Source organism: Salvia hispanica, unplaced genomic scaffold (assembly GCF_023119035.1).
Source record: "Salvia hispanica cultivar TCC Black 2014 unplaced genomic scaffold, UniMelb_Shisp_WGS_1.0 HiC_scaffold_755, whole genome shotgun sequence".
Lineage (NCBI taxonomy): Eukaryota > Viridiplantae > Streptophyta > Magnoliopsida > Lamiales > Lamiaceae > Salvia > Salvia hispanica.
In genome coordinates this window covers 18,358-34,372 of record NW_025952527.1, presented here as the reverse complement: position 1 = coordinate 34,372, position 16,015 = coordinate 18,358, and the positions used below count along the sequence as shown (strand labels likewise).

The 16,015-nt window shown below is 38.4% G+C and overlaps 2 pseudogenes; one reads left to right on the top strand and one right to left on the bottom strand.

The window, feature by feature from the left end:
• The first annotated feature begins 920 nt into the window (after nt 1-920).
• Nucleotides 921-2,553, top strand: LOC125199974 (annotated as a pseudogene).
• Nucleotides 2,554-2,879: 326 nt separating this feature from the next.
• LOC125199971 lies at nt 2,880-5,617 on the bottom strand (annotated as a pseudogene).
• Nucleotides 5,618-16,015: the final 10,398 nt, after the last annotated feature.

The window sequence follows — 16,015 nt, the reverse complement described above, 5'->3', positions numbered from 1 at the left end:
ATTCAGTAATCATTTCCTTAATCAGAAAGCTGCATTTTCATCATTTTGAAATTAGCTACACATGATTAGATTGGTTACAATATTGATGCATGTTGCTGTATTGTTTCTAGCATTAGATGTAGGTTTCAGATTCGTATTTCTCTTGTAGATTTACAGTTTTAGCTTAAGTTGCTAAGAATATTTTCTTACTATGAGCCGGCACTACGGCAAAAAGATAGGATAATAATATTTTTTAATGCTATTAAAAGCTAATTTGTGTGTCGAATCATACCACCAACGCAGCATTAAGTGTTCTTATTATTGATGTGTCCCAACTAAAATTAGAGACCGGTACAACTTACAAGCATTATAAAAATAGCAAAGATTAAGATAATTTGTCTTCAACTAAGGGCGCTTTTTTTAGCATCCTAAATTTCACTAGTAATTGCGTCTCAATTTTTTTGGGTTTCAAATTATATAAAGGTTTATTTTTGTTACAATCTTAGGAGTAGATTCCGTAATTGAATGACCGTAGATAATCACTTGGAGTTGAGTAGAATCCGGTTGTGGTTTATATTCTCAAATAATCTATACTGTACTTAAGTAACTTGATGAAGACTTAGACTCAATTGGAAGCACAGCTACGTAATTACACCATTTTCATGCTAGTTATATAAAATTACTATAACGCATCCGATAATCTACATTATCTTGGAGAAAGAACATTTGACTTTTTATTATTATACACTACTAATTGAACTCCGTTTATATTCTACTTAATCACCTTGTTTAATTTATTCAATAATTGTTGTACCAACTAATAACTATTTTCTTCAACATGTTATAACGATCATATACTTGAATCCAAATACAAGTTCAACATTACTGACCATGTCTAATTTGTTGAAACAGTGGTAGCTAGTGGAAGAGAAAGAAAGTAGTAAAACAATGGGTAGGCAGCAATTAGAAGTGCTTAACGCACTGGACGTTGCCAAAACCCAACTCTACCATTTCACAGCCATTGTGGTTGCCGGAATGGGCTTCTTCACAGACGCCTACGATCTCTTCAGCATCTCCCTTGTTTCGAAGCTCCTCGGCCGCATCTACTACACCAAAGCCAACTCCCTAAAGCCCGGCACTCTCCCCCTAGCGTCTCCTCCTCCGTCACCGGCGTCGCCCTCGTCGGCACCCTCGCCGGCCAGCTCTTCTTCGGCTGGCTCGGCGACAAGATGGGCCGCAAGAAGGTCTACGGCATGACCCTCCCTCATCATGATCGTCTGCTCCATCGCCTCCGGCCTCTCCTTGGGCCACTCCCCAAGGGCGTCATGACCACCCTCTGCTTCTTCCGCTTCTGGCTCGGCTTCGGCATCGGCGGCGACTACCCTCTCCGCCACCATCATGGCCGAGTACGCCAACAAGAAACCCGCGGCGCTTTCGTTGCCGCCGTCTTCGCCATGCAGGCAAGGACATCTATCACTAATTATTCTTCAAATTTTTAAATTATTTGCTTTATGTACATTTTTGGCCCTACTGAGTTTAATTTCTGGCTCTGCCCAGGGCTTCGGCATCCTCTTCGGCGGCATCATCTCATTGATAGTCTCCGCCGCCTTCGACCACGCCTACCACTCCCCTTCCTACGAGCAGGAACGCCGCCGCCTCCACGCCGCCCCAGGCCGACTACGTGTGGCGGATCATTCTCATGTTGCGGCGCCATCCCCGCCGCCCTCACCTTCTACTGGCGGATGAAGATGCCCGAGACCGCCGCTACACTGCTCTGGTCGCGAAGAACGCGGCCAGAGCAGCGCAGGACATGGGCCGGGTTCTCAACGTTGAGATTGAGGCCGAAGAGGAGAAAATTGAAAAGATCTCTCAAGGAAACAACTTCGGGTTGTTATCAAAGGAGTTTTTAAAGCGGCACGGGATCCATCTCTTCGGGACCACCTCCACGTGGTTCCTCCTCGACATCGCCTTCTACAGCCAGAACCTATTCCAGAAAGACGTCTTCTCGGCGATTGGGTGATCCCGCCGGCGAAGACCATGAACGCCATTGGGGAGGTGTACAAGATTGCTAGGGCTCAGACCCTGATCGCGCTCTGCAGCACCGCCCCCGGCTACTGGTTCACCGTGGCGTTCATCGACATCATCGGGCGGTTCGCCATCCAGATGGGCTTCTTCTTCATGACGGTGTTCATGTTCGCCATCGCCATCCCTTACGATCACTGGACGAAGGGACAACAGGATGGGGTTCGTGATAATGTAGCGCTGACGTTCTTCTTCGCTAATTTGGGCCCAACGCCACCAGTTTGTGGTGCCGGCCGAGAATTTCCCGCAAGGTGAGGTCGACGTCCCCGGGATATCCTGGGGCTGGTAAGGGGGGCCATCGTCGGAGCTTACGGGTTTTCTACGCTGCACAGAATAAAGACAAGACCAAGACGGATGGGATTCCCCCGGGGCAGGGGGTGAAGAATGCTTTGATTGTTCTGGGAGTGATTAATTTGTTTGGAATGTTTTGCACTTTGGGCGGTGCCCGAGGCCAAGGGTAAATCACTGGAAGAAGACAAAAGAAAATATTGAAGAAAGCTGATCTGTAGTATGATATTCATTGAATGCGTCTGTATGTTTGTACTATTTGCTTTGATGTATTTGGGAAGGCGTTTTTTTGGTTTAGTTTGGAAGATTTTGTAATTTGGCTCTCATTTAATTATGAGATTGGTGTTTATGTTTGAAAAAAAATTTACATTTTTAATTTCCGTATCGAGTTTGTATACAGTATACTGTTTTTTTCTGAGTAGATAAAAACAAACGACATAGAGGAAGCGAAGGTAGTTAGAGTTGGCGATGTAAGAGAAATGAGGTGTAAATGTGTTTATAGAAATTTTAGGTCACGTCATCAGCCACGGCTATTTTGAAACATGATCGTGGTCCTCATCAAGGGACAACCATGAATCCATGACAGTAATAGATACCCTGTTTTAGAAAGTGATAAAAACCATACTTTATGTTTCCTATGTGGGATAAGTAAAATATTTAAAAAAACCCAAATTTATTTAAAAATAGACAAATCTTTTAGAACCACAAATTTAAAGTCCAATAAATATGAAAACCCCCCAAAAAAAAAAAGATTGAACAACTGCGATGAAGTTGTTTCACCATTGATGATGACTAGACAATGGCGTTATTTAAAACTGCAACGAATATAAGGAAAACAACTGAGCCCTCGAGCAATATGGGGCAAAAAAAAATAAGACAGACATGAATACGCAAAATCTTTTTTCCCCACTGAGCTCTTTAGCAGTTAAATCCAACTTGTTCCTTTAGAATTCATCAATGGAAAAACCTGAAAATGTACAAATATTTCAAGACAAGATAAAAGTTCTTTTGAATCTATTCTGCTGAAAAATTTAACAAAAACAACTACTCCTAGTTTGTATGGAAATTTTTTAAAATATTAACAGACTGAAAAAGATAGTCACCATATTCTCACCCTGAACAATGCACCATTCTCCATTTTCAAGAACTGGGAAGGAAATGACCCAGAAGGAACATTGTATGAACCATCAGAGATACGCCCCCTTGATACCCAAGTTCCCCGGGAGAAAAACATGAGATGATGATAAGTACAATAAATTTTGTGATTAATGATAGTACTATAAAGCAATGCAAACCCTGGAGTTCCAAGAACCCAGTCCGGGGGTATGGTCACAAACAGAACTAGCTGCAGAAAGTGCACTAGAAGCTTCCCCGCCCGATAATAGGGGTCCACGTGCTGGACAGTGGTAATGAATTCTGTGTTCAACCTAGGAATGTGATGGAAAGCAATGTAGGTTGTCAATAAAGAAGTCTTAAAAAGTACCAAAAATATAAATTTTATAGAAAAAATTTAGCACCCTTGGTCATCTGCAACCAGCTCACGGACAGGCTTTTTCTCCAGCCGGAGTGCTTACAGTAGCATAGTGACATCAGGGTACTGTGTTGAAGAGTGGTTTCCCCCAAAAAATGACATTTTTAACATGGATACCCGAACATTCAATTTTTCTGAAATCTGCCCAAGAGCCCTGTTATGGTCCAATCAGTCAAACAGGTAATGTTCTTCTCGGGGAAAAGATGGAGCAAATTCTTTGGATCAACGCATTGGTATTGGCAGGGTTAGCAACAACCAAACCTGTTAGGAAGACAAGGATTATAAGTTATAACTGAAAACATCTACAACCTTTTTCCAGCGAAAATTTCCCCAAAATTTAAAAAATTATTTCCCCCGTTTTTTCAATTTATTTTTTTATTTCCTGGGGGAAAACATGCTATACTGAGATACATTTTTCAAATAGTCATCATTGTTTTTTCTTTGGAATTTTTTCGCCCTGTTTAAACACTGATGAGTAATCCCCTTTCAGTTAGCAGCAGCAGCTTCCAAGAGCAGAAGCTTGGGATTTTAGATGGGCATTCTTGGACATCAATCTTTTCCCCTCCCTACCCCCTTTCCTTGGGAATCCACCAACCATCACAGCAATATTGACACCAGTGCAAGCTTCAACAGCATCAGTGGTGGCAACAACACCTGATAACAAAAATATATATGAATCAAGAATGCCTAACTTTCAACTGAAACAATGAATCATTAAGTACTCAAATTGATATAAATGATACACAGCAAAGTGTAGAATCTATCAAGAAAATCAACCTTTAAGAAGGGAAATGCCATCCACAATTCCATCTTAACACCATTAAGTGCCTCAGCAGCTGGAGGAATATCCAACATGTGGAGGATCACAGGCTGGTCTGCGCCCAACATAACTCCCCTAGCAATCATAGGAACGAGCATATCCGATTTGCCCTGAAAGCCAAAAGAAATAGTGTTAATATTTGACCATTCCAAACTGCATCATCAACTTAGTGTATAACTTGGTACAATGAGATGAACAATCTATGAATGCTAAAAAAGGTCAAATTTTTTGATGATGAAGCAAGATAATGGATTAACAGGACTGCTTCCTAGATCTGTTTCATATTAATAATTCATTTTACTGCGTTCACACTATCAAAAATTGATAAATCATTTCAGGTAAGCATCACAATAGATAAGAATCTAGTGAAAATGTTAGGGATCACTTCCTATTTTTAGTGTTGCCTCAAATCACATCAGCAAAAAAAGATCTTGTAGCTCTCACCAAAATAAAATATACAACCAAATCTGAAAACACTGTGCAAGACAGGTCCTATCTATAGATCACGTTTAAACTAACAACGGAAGCAAAAGTTCATCTGGACGTCCACTTAATTCATGAAAAAATAAGTAATAAACATCAAGTTATCATATACAAGCAGATCACTGATCTCAGGAAAATCGACTTAAAAAGCTTCAAATCGAAATTATGTACTAACAATTTGACGAATAAATCGACTGAAAACGCCGATCCAGATGTATACAAATAAAATCTTCCACAAAATAAAGTGAAAACGAATAAATCGGAGCAGTCGAAAATTAAACATCAAAAGTTCATACCAGCAGCGCCGGTAACGAGAACACGAACTGGATCCTTGGCCATTAGATCTATGAACTGAAGAATCGATGGGAACGAAGATAGCTTTTTGAGTGTTTCGAGAGAGCGGAGGAGTAGAGATGAAGAAAGAGTGAAAGAGTGTGAGGATATTTATCAGTAGAAAATTAGACAGAGCCAAGGGAAGAAGTAGATACGACGTCGTTGCCACGTCATTTGTAGTCAAGATTGGAAATTTTCATTTTCGTTTATCTGTTCATTAGAAATAAAGTACTACTAGTATTATTAAAAAAATTCTGATGAAAATGAGTTGATAGTAATTATCATTAAATGCAAATTGATATTTTAGTAAAGTGGATCAGAAACTATAAAAGATAATACTCTTAGGTGTCGTCTTGTCTTTAACTAATTATAACTATATAATAATTTGTCCAAAATTTAATTTGAGATTATTTTAGTTAGAGGAGATGACTATGACAGTGCTGAACCACAAAATCAAATAAGCGTTCTGAAAATAAAATAATAAAATAATAATAAAAATAATTTTCAAATAAATAATACCCCCTACGTCCACCATTGAGTTCCGCTTTACTATTTTAGTTATCGACCATTTAGTCCTGTTCACTTTATTTTACTATAAATGGTATGTACATACCACTATTAACTCTATTTTATTATAAAACTAATATATAAAATTGGCTTATATTTCATTATCTTTTCAATCATTTTCCTTTATATTCTTAAAATTATGTGAACTTAAATGGATTTCTAATAACTAATGAAGGAGTATTGTTTTAAGATTGAGGATAGTCAAATTTGAAAAAGAGATGAGTTTGTGTTGAGCAATCAAGCAATCGTAGTTCCATTTCTATTACTTTACAATCACCTAAATAGTTAATCTTCCAAACTCAACCATTGGACAAAGTCACGTGCAATGTTGAAATACTAAGATGAGTATAAAATATAGGGAGTATAATTATTTGTTTATAATATTTGATAATGCCTTCCTCATCATTTTTTTACTGTTCAAAAAATTCTAATGTTGCAAATTTTGTTGAGATATTTGTAATATGCTTTTTTATTATGACGATATTAGTATATTTTGATTTATACTCGTATATTCGATTTCATAACTCAGTAGGTAAAGTATTAAATCTAAAATATTTTAATCTGAGTAAAATATAAAGTGGAATACTAATTAATTTATTATTGCTTGTAAAAAAGTAATTTTACTAGAGTGCGTCGAGACTAGACATCATTTCCAAATTTCAATTCTCTTCTCTTTTCTCTTTCTCGGTCTCTAACTCTCTATATCTATTTCTATCTCTATTTCACGAGCGACTCTTCCCTTCTTCTTCCCATCTCTCTAAAAATCGTACAACAAGAACAACATTATATGTACTCTCTTCAATTTCCGCCCAAGCTCGGAAGAATTATACGATGTTGGCACAGCAAGCCCCGCGAGGCTTACCCCTTACTAGTTCCGCGACTATGACAAATTATTATATAATTATCTATCGAGATTAAGTTGCAAGATTCATATCATTATCAAACACATTATATATTTAATCTTAAATATAAAATCTTGTCAATCAAATAACCTAATATTATATATGAACACCTTATGTAACCTTTTAACACGTAATATTGTCATATGAATTTTAAAAAGCTATCGAAAAGGCGGAACGGATCACCTCTGCCATCTTATACACCACTTGCTACCCCACCAATAGAATAATGCCATGTATTTATTCTTTAAAATGAACAATTTCCTACATCATTTATATCCCACCAATATAATAGTGCCATGTGTATATTTGCTAAATATAAAATTAAGGATTAAAATTTTCGTTAAATAGTAATATATCATCTACAATACCTATTCATACCTATTCGGAAACCGCGGCCAATGGCCTTTCCGCCAACAATCCTTTCTCCCCGCTCTCTCCGCCGCGATCGCCTCTAATCCCTCGCCGTCGTGGTCTCATCCTCTCCACCGGTAGTAAACCCGCCACCCGCAACACCTCTCCCTCAATACCCTTCCTCCTCCTGGCCTCCTTCCTCCCCACCCGCCGCCAACTCCATCCCCTCCGCCCGGGACCCCCGGGGACCCGGCATAGCCACCACCGCCGCTGGTTTCATCTCCCTCGCCTCCCGCCCGCCCGCCCCCGCTCTTCCTATGGCGACGCCGCGACCACGAGGAGCAGGACACTCCGCCGCTGGAATTGCCTTCCTGCCACCGCTTGTGCCGGACTTGTTTCGCCCCGCCGCAAATGCCGGTGGGGTGGGGGACGGGTCTTCCGGTGCCTCGTTGCCGGGGTTCTTTCCCGTCGGCTGGTAGGTGATCCGATACCATTTGCGACTCTGTGGGATAGTAAAAGGTCACTTTGTTATTGGTGACATTTTGGAATATTTAAAATGTAATAAAAGCCATTTGTTACCTTTTATCTTTTGAAAATGTTAAAATGTTTTAGAAGATATTGGTTTTTATAATTCTTAAAAAATTTAAAATGTTCTGAAGATATTGGAGATTCATAAATGTTTTAGAAAATGTTAGAAATACTTTTAAAAAAAATTGAAATGTTTTAGAAGATGTTGGAGGTGTTAAACATGGTCTCTCTATAAATATTTAGGAGGGGCTCACTTTCTCTTAAATACCCAGACAAGGGTCCAAAACTGGAGAATTCCTAGTGTTCACTTTTCATGTTTAAAAACAAGTCGGGCCTAGTATATAGCTGGGCCCGCACTATTCACAAGATATCGTCAGATTCAAAACATCTGAAATTGGTGATATTCAATTTGTCATTATATTGTTTGACCCATAATAGCTTATGAAACTCATCCCGTCAAGGACCCCGGGCCGCCGACGCCCTCCGCTGAGCGAATCCTTTCGCCCCTCCTTGAACGCGTCGACACGGTTAGCGCTTCGACACCTGCGATATCGCTGACCTCTCCGAGTCTCGAGCGGGTATTGGTATGTAGCTAGAGAGAGATCTGGGTGTTGAAGGTGTATAATTTGTGGGAAGATGAGAGAGTTTTCACATTTGAGTAAGGGAATTATTTTGGTCCGATTTTGTATTTTTTAAATAATGCACAAAATCAAAATCGCCCACTATTCTTGATCACCGAATGGATCGTAACAATCTACAATTATGTGGGCCATACTAGACCAAATCAGTCCAAGATATATTTCTATTCGTTTTCTATCAAAGAAGGTGAAACGGGTTATGACTCTCATATATCAACTTGCTTACCAAATTTATACATAGCTATTTCTCCTTCTCTTAAAATGCATGCCCTTTAAGTGTTAATGTATCGTGGAGTCTATTGTTTGTTTACCGTATGTGTAGTTAAATTATATCTAATTAAATAATAATTAGTTAAGTTCATGATTTAATGTTATAAATTTGGAAATTTTAGATTGCAACTTCGAATGAGTTAGTTATGAATTTTTGCGTGTTGACTTTCATATTCGGACAAGTGCCCTAAAGGAGGTTCAATTATTGTATTTTAGATGGACTTTTGAGTGCAAAAATTTATAGATTGGATATTTTGCTAGCAAATATTAATAAATTTCAAAAGTCAAAACATGCATGATTTCATAAATGCAACAATTTTGGCTATTTGAGTCGTATGCTAGGAAATGTTATTACATTGATCAGTCAAAATTTAGTAACATTGAAAATTCTAATACTCTGCAAATTATCCCAACGGAGTATTTGATTTTATTTTGCATGATTATAATAGAAGGATATACGGATACGGGGAATAAGAATATGACAATCGGATACTACATCCGTCCCAATAAATTGAGTTATATATTCCTCTTTAGATGTCTAATAAGTTAAGTTTTTTCTTTTTTTGATAAAAAATAAAATATCCCATCCTTTTATTTTATTCTATCATCACTTCTTATATTTCCTACTTTTCAATAAAATTTTATAATCTCAATGCCCAAAAGTTTTGACTCAACTTAATTGGGAGGAGGGGGTACTTTTTATAACTCATATACAAATGAACTTTGGTGGAAATAAAATCAAGTTAAGAGTTTTAAGTATGTTTTTAAGCCCCATTATTTGTAACCTTAGATCAATACACTTGGAAGCATATCATGGTAATCTATTAAACGGTGTTATTACATGCCCTAATTTTCTATTTTAGTTCGTCCTTGGCGTCCACGGTGATTCCAAAAATGAATCCGAAAATCAGCGATAACGCATTTCACAATTTTTCATATTTTGATATGATATTTTAATTTTTATTTAGAAAACAAATACACATATTAGATTAAAATACCAATACGATCTAAAAATCATTACAAAAATAATATTTTATTCTATTATAATATATACATTTAACTTTAATTTTTTGCACCTAATAAATAGAAGAAGAATGAAGGTAGCTAAAAAGAAAATAATATTTCGGTATTACAATTAAAAGAGCATCTCCAATGGTCGGCTAGGCGAGTTAGCGATTCTTGGGCGATCGGCTAGCGAACTATAAAGGGCGAGCGCGAAATCGCGGATGGGCGTGGGCTAGCCGATGGGGCGGCCGTCGGCTAGCCGCCATTGTGGGGGCCGATGGGCCGGGCGCGTTTTTTTTGTTTGTTTTTTTTTAAAAACATATAACCAATTTTCGTTTCATTTTCATTTGCACCACTTGTTTTAACGAGTTTTCTCTCTCTAACTTTCGTACAAGAGCATCATCGGCGATGGATCACAACAATGAGTCGTCCGGCGACGAGGGATCTCGGACCCCGATACTGTGGGATCGGATGGGGCGAGTGGGGCGGATGGGCCGGGGTTTAACATCCCTTGGAATCGAATGATGGGGATGATGGCGGTGCGCGGGGGATGCAAGGGGGAACCATGGGGGTATCCGAAGGAGGACGGCGGCGGTCGCGCACGGATGGGGTATGCCCCGGATCGCGGCCCAATGATGGGGATGATGTGGCGGGCGGGATCGGGGGTGCAGCACGGTATGCATCCGGGATGCGGGGGGATCGGGGTCACCCGGGGGGACCGGTATATCGTCCCCCGCTTGATTTTGGCGGCTTCGTCTCACACGTCGACCCGGTGGAGCGCGTTCCCCGCGATGACCTTGTCATTGCATGATATGAGGATCGATCTCGGGATCCGGATACTCCGTTCACGAGGGGGGCCCCGCCGAAGAAGAGACGAGAGGGAAGGCCAAGCGGTCGGCAAGTCATCGCGGCCAGCCGGCGACACCCGCCCGGGGGAAGTGGACGGAGGATGAGTATCCCGGGGGGGCCCGGGGGGGTGGTTGGAGGGTGCGCGACCCCGGGTAACAACCGGGTCGTCAACATGGGGCGAAGATCGAGCGCCTATGGGGGCCCCGCCCGGGGGAAGGACTTGGGGGAGGAGGTGGGAAGGGGGGGAGCGCACGGGGCCGGGGGGCCCCTTTTTGCAATTTGTCGCCAACGCCCTCCGTGGGCTGGGGAGGGGGAATGAGGACGCGCCGGGGGGATAGGAAGTCGGCCCCGGCGGGGAAGTTTAAGGAGTTCACCTTGGGAGTGCTTTTTTGGGGACTCCAAAGTTGGGGCGGGTCGGGGGGGGCCCCAGCAAGGGAACTATCCCGGGGCTACGGCGGGGCGGCGGATCCAGACCCCCCCCCGGATGGGGGATTTCCATCCCCCCCTTCTTTTCGGTCGCCCCCCCCGGTTGGACGGGGGGCGCTTGGAGGGGGATCCCCTATTCCCCCGCGGGTGGGGCCCCCCGCCCTCCCCCCGCCCCCTCAGTCCTTCCCATTTGCGTACCGCGGGGGATGGGATGTACAAGGTCTTCCGTGGAGGACCGCCCCCCAAAAGAAGATGTTTCTTCCTGATCCGGGGCATGCGGGTTAATTTGGAAATCGCGAGGCACGGCTAGTGGGTTCCGGGGCTCAGTACCCCCGGGGGGCGGGGGCGGCCCGGCCCGGCGCGGCGGGGGGGGGGCGTGAGGAGTAGAGAGTGGCGGGGCTCGTGTGGGAACCCTTTTTTTTAAAAAAAAACATTCTTTTTTTTTTAAAACTTTTAATTTTTTAATGGAATGGATTAATTTTTTTCGTATATTCCGTAAATTTAATTTCCTTTTTAACGTAAATTTTAAATTCCCCAAATTGTATATTTTTAAATTTTTTTTATTGGGGCTGGGGTTTTAAAACGATTGGCTGATTTTTTATGTTTTTGCGTGGGGGGGGAAAAGGCTGCCATTGGGCCATGTAATTTGGGGATGCTCTAAAAGAGGGGGGGAAAAATTTTTGGAAAATTTGGCCGCCCCTCTCTCCGCCCCGTGGCTTCCACCCCCCAAATTTTCCCGATTAATAAAAAAAATTAAAAATTCTTTGGTTTTCGATTAAAAACCAATTTAAAATTTAGGGACTATCGGAAAAATTTATTAAATTTTTTTTAAATTAAAAAAAAAAATAAATTAACTAAAAATCAAAACAATTACATAATAAAAAAATCGGGCTTCCACACACGAGCCACCGCCCCACTCTACTCCTCACTAATTTATTAAAAAAATACATTAAAAAATGTTAGTATGCTTGCAATCGTTATAGGTCTTAGTTTTTTATTGGGTTAGTTGTTGTTGTCCATCGCTAGATGTTGGTCTTGTACAGAAATTTAGAGATAGAGAAAATCGCGTTTATATAGTTTTTCAAAAATTAAAAAAAAAAGAATTAAAAAAAAATTAAAAAAAAATAAAAAAAATAAAAAAACAGCGCTGACCGATCGGGCCGCCACAATGGTGGCCAGCGCATCGGCACGCACACGCGATCGGCTAGCCACGCCGGTTTTTACCGATTTGGCGCTAGCTCTCTCAATGGTTCACTAGCCGACGGCTAGCCACGTCAATCGGCTAGCCGGTCGCTAGCCTACCATTGGAGATGCTCTTAAACTCTTTTCAGCGGCTAGTTAATTTCATTGGTTGTAATAAGGCCCAAAAATTAGCTACATGATGGCGGTTGATTTGAGCGTTAGTTAAATGCTATTTCACTTCATTTTTATAACTTTTGATAGCGGACTCAACATTTTACCAATACATTTGCTCACATTTTATTACGTAACATAAGACTCACATTCCATCAATTTTTCAACATATTTTTCCGTAGATTTCATAAAATTTGTGTCATATCAAAGTAGGAAGCATATTGGAGGACGAAGTTAATAGTAATTAATTAACGGTGGTAATACTCCCTCCGTCTCATAAAAGATGTTTTACTTTCCATTTTAGTTTGTCCCGTAAAAATGTCACTACTTTTTTGGAAAAGTTATCTCTCACATTTATATAAATCTCATTACAAGTGAGACGCTTCAATTCGACGTTGTTTTGCAAAAATGATAATAATTTAGAATAGAGAGAAAGTAAAGTAAGTAAAAGAATAGCTTATATACGACTCTCTTTCTATATTATTCTTTTTCATACATTATTTTTTGATATTACGTAAAAATCAATATCTACTAATACTATTTTAATACGAGTATTATTTATTGTACAAATTTCATATTAAAATTCATAATGTCTTCTAAATTCTCTATTTTTTAAATATAAAGATACTAATAAAATTAGGGATTTTCGTCTAATATCACGAAATTTTAAAAAAGGGGGTTTTTCCCCACGAAAAAATTAAACCAAATAATATTACGAACTTTACCCTTTGCCCCCCCAAAAAAAAAAATTCCCACAAATAATATTTAATCGGTTTGTTTTGAACGAAACAATTTTGAAAGCTTCAAGTTTTTCAATCTTTAAAAGTTTTTTTCCCGAAGCAACCCCCCAAAATTTTTCCCTTTTTCTTTTAAAATAACATGAATTTTTTTATTGGGAAAACAAGGGAAAAGTTGGATATTATTTCCCAAATTTTTTAAAGTTGGGGGGAAAAAATAATTTTTTAAAATTTTCTTTAAAAGATGTCAATATCCCAAAATTTATTTTTTTAATAAAAGAAATTGTTTGTAATTTCAACTTTAAACTTTTTTTTGACCACCTATTTATGTGATAAACTTTCCACCTTTGTAATTTGGGGTGAACCATTCAAAAATCCCCAACCCTTGTGATATTGTAAAGGGTTTTTTAAAAACAAAAAAGCGCCAAAAAACCCTTTTTATATATAATCCCGAATCATATTTTTTTAATTTAAAAAACCCCCCGGCCCAAAAAGGGGGTCCTTCCCTTATATTGTTAATGTGATTTTGGGACATTTTTATTCAAAAATTTTTTAATTTTCAAATAAATTCTAGTACTTCATACGTAATTAAAATTTTGTTATTATTTATACTTTTAATTTTTTTTAATATATATTTATTAATTGTTTTAATATGAAAATAATAAAAAAAGGGGACTCTTTCTTTCTTATAAAACTCATTTTGGAATTTTTATTTTTTTTCTTTTCCCCTAATTTAACTTGTTTTTTTCCTTGCTTTATCGATCGATTTTTTTTATTATAATAGTATCCCAATTTTCAAAAATTTATAAATTTACATTTTTAGTTTTGAAAACCATTATTAATAAAAAAATCTACAAGGATTAAATATCCCAATGTCATAAGCGAAAATTTTTTAAAAAATTACTCATGTTTCAATTTTATCATGGGAAAGAATGAAACTATGCAAATTTATAAAAAAAGATTGAATATTAATATGATGTTAAAATTTTAGTTTGAACTAAATTAAAAAATTTAAAAAAAATTTTTAATAAATATAAAATCGCCCTTTAAAATTAGGGTTTCATTAAAAAATTAGTTCGATAATAAAATGAAAAAATATTTTAAATTGGTGTTTCAAGAAAAAAAAATCGATCATTCAATTAAATATGAAATATTTTTTTTTTGCTTATTATTGATTCGATTTCATTTCATAAATAACTTCACTTTTCCATATTTTTGTTGTTTCTCAATGAATTTCCTATATGATATAACCAGTATATTGTTACCACTAACTAGAAATAGAGGAATACAAGAAATTTGTGTACAAAATGTTGACAAAATATGAAGTATCGAACTTATTAGGATTTTTTTTTAAAAAATTAACTCCATATGAAGGAGGAAATAAACGATGTCAAGAGGGCCCGAACTCAAGACTCATACATTGATGCCTAAGCTTCTACCGCTAGACAAAGGCTCGACATCGAACTTATTAGGATATCACATAGAAAGTCTATCGCATAAATGCTAGTGAAATTCATAGTCGTAATCTTAGGATTGCCAAAAATGCCCTTTAAGCTACTTTTGGCATTTTCATCCGAAAATGACTAAAAAACATGATTCGTGATTATGCTTAACGTTGGTCATCTAACATATTTTTTTATTAGGGACATAGTTGTTACATAACAAAAGTAACGAACTTTGAGGTAGTTCACTCTTGTATTACAGAAAGGAAACAATATGATTGCATTCTCGAGTGTTTGATATCATTTCTAAATTGGGAAAGCGGGACAAGAAAAGAACCTTATTATATTTGTGTGAATTTATGTAATCTCGACACCATATGTCTCAATGACGTAATTTCCATATTAAAATTAATAGTTCATGACGACACGTTTTTTCCTAGCACTAGTACTAGACATGCCCAAGGTTTACCGAATCGAGTAAAGCCGAAATCGTAACTACGGTTACGATTCGAACCGAAATCGTGAGAATTAACTCAAACCGAAACCGCGATTTTGAATCCGTGGTTCGGTTCAAGTTCAAAAATTTTTGAATCGAAACCGTGAAAATCGCGAAAACCGTGAAACCAAGCCGAAACCGCAAAAAACCGGTTCGAATCAAGAAAAAACCGCCTAAAAACCGTCGTTCGAATCGAAATCGAAACCGTGAAACACCATCGCAGTCGGTTCCGATTCGACAATTTCCAAAATTGAAACCGGCGGTTCGAACCATAACTCACGCCCAGAACCATGGGACCTCTACTTAGTACCTATAACCGATGTAATTAAAAGTACCATAAAAACCTTTTAAATGTATATTCAAAATTCAAACTGAACTTCGAGATTCAAATTATTCGTCAAAATAATAATAATAAAAAAGTGAACTATATAATTAGTGTCTCGAACTTTCAAGGTTGAACAAAAATAATCCAAGAACTTTAAAAATATCTTGGGTAGTCTTTGAATTTAGAAGTTAATCTTACTTATAGTTTACTATCTCGGTGTATTTTTTCATCGAAGATGCCATCAAGACTTGGAGGGCATTTTTGGACTTTCATAAAGTTGGAGTACTTGGATACGGTATTTCCTCCGTCCGCCATTAGGAGTCCCGTTACCATTTTAGTCCATCCACCATTAGGAATCTCGGTTACTTTACTATAAATGGTAGATAAACCTCACTTTCCACTAGCTCATCCTACTATCTTTTCCCATCTACTTTCCTTTATATTTCTTAAAGCCCGTATCGAACTCAAATGAGACTCCCAATAGCGGACGGAGGGGTATATTTTCTACTACCTCCGTCCCCAAATATTGACAACTTACTATTTCGATCGGTCCCCGAAAATTTGACACACTTCACTTTACCATTTTTTGGTAGTGGATCTCATATTCCAC